At 38.8% G+C, this 1,573-nt stretch overlaps 1 non-coding gene across 1 annotated transcript; it reads left to right on the top strand.

The window, feature by feature from the left end:
- Positions 1 to 592: 592 nt before the first annotated feature.
- Positions 593 to 700, top strand: LOC112700564 (small nucleolar RNA R71). The gene has a single exon (XR_003153470.1). It is a non-coding gene; the product is annotated as a small nucleolar RNA R71 (small nucleolar RNA).
- Positions 701 to 1,573: the final 873 nt, after the last annotated feature.

Raw genomic sequence — 1,573 nt, 5'->3', positions numbered from 1 at the left:
AGACCATTGTTGCTAAGTCAGAGGTATTCTGCTTAGAGCTCTCTGTCTGTTGCTGAGAAGATGATGGAAAAGGCTTGCTATTGCTAAACCTGTTTCTTCCACCATTATTATTGTTGAAACCTTGTTGAGGTCTCTGTTGATCTTTCCTTGAAAGATTTGGATGATTCCTCCATGAAGGATTATAGGTGTTTCCATAGGGTTCTCCCATGTAATTCACCTCTTCTATTGAAGGGTTCTCAGGATCATAAGCTTCTTCCTCAGATGAAGCTTCCTTAGTACTGCTTGGTGCATTTTGCATTCCAGACAGACTTTGAGAAATCATATTGACTTGTTGAGTCAATATTTTGTTCTGAGCCAATATGGCATTCAGAGTGTCAATCTCAAGAACTCCTTTCTTCTGACTAGTCCCATTGTTCACAGGATTTCTTTTAGAAGTGTACATGAATTGGTTATTTGCAACCATTTCAATCAGTTCTTGAGCTTCTGCATGCGTCTTCTTCAGATGAAGAGATCCTCCAGAAGAGCTATCCAAAGACATCTTGGACAGTTCAGAGAGACCATCATAGAAAATACCTATGATGCTCCATTCAGAAAGCATATCAGTGGGACACTTTCTGATCAATTGTTTGTATCTTTCCCAAGCTTCATAGAGGGATTCTCCTTCCTTCTGTCTGAAGGTTTGGACTTCCACTCTAAGCTTACTCAATTTTTGAGGTGGAAAGAACTTTAACAAGAAGGCATTGACTAGCTTTTCCCAAGAGTCCAGGCTTTCTTTAGGTTGAGAGTCCAACCATGTTCTAGCTCTGTCTCTTACAGCAAAAGGGAATAGCATTAGTCTGTAGACCTCAGGGTCAACCCCATTAGTCTTGACAGTGTCACAGATTTGCAAGAATTCAGCTAAAAACTGATGAGGATCTTCCAATGGAAGTCCATGGAACTTGCAATTCTGTTGCATTAGAGAAACTAATTGAGGCTTAAGCTCAAAGTTGTTTGCTCCAATGGCAGGGATAGAGATGCTTCTCCCATAGAAGTCGGGAGTAGGTGCAGTAAAGTCACCCAGCACCTTCCTTGCATTGTTGGCATTGTTGTTGTTTTCGGCTGCCATGTGTTCTTCTCCTTTGAAGAATTCGGTCAGGTCCTCTAAAGAGAGTTGTGCTTTGGCTTCTCTTAGCTTTCGTTTCAAGGTCCTTTCAGGTTCAGGATCAGCTTCAACAAGAATGCCTTTGTCCTTGTTCCTGCTCATATGAAAGAGAAGAAAACAAGAAAATATGGAATCCTCTATGTCACAGTATAGAGATTCCTTGAGGTGTCAGAAGAAAAGAAAAATAGAAGACAGAAGGAGAAGAATTCGAACTTAATTAGATGGAGTTCGAATTGTGCATTGAGAAGGAGTGGTACTCCAATAATAGAAGGATGTGAGAAGAAGGGGAGTAATTTTCGAAAATTAAGTAAAAGATTTTGAAAATATTTTTGAAAAACTTTAATTGATTTTCGAAAATTAAAAGTGGAAAAGAAATCAAGTGATTTTTGAAAAAGATTTTGAAATTAGAAATCAAAAAGATTTGATTGAAAA

Source organism: Arachis hypogaea, chromosome 6 (assembly GCF_003086295.3).
Source record: "Arachis hypogaea cultivar Tifrunner chromosome 6, arahy.Tifrunner.gnm2.J5K5, whole genome shotgun sequence".
NCBI lineage: Eukaryota > Viridiplantae > Streptophyta > Magnoliopsida > Fabales > Fabaceae > Arachis > Arachis hypogaea.
The sequence above is the reverse complement of the archived record's forward strand: the minus strand, read 5'-3'. Positions and strand labels throughout refer to the sequence as shown.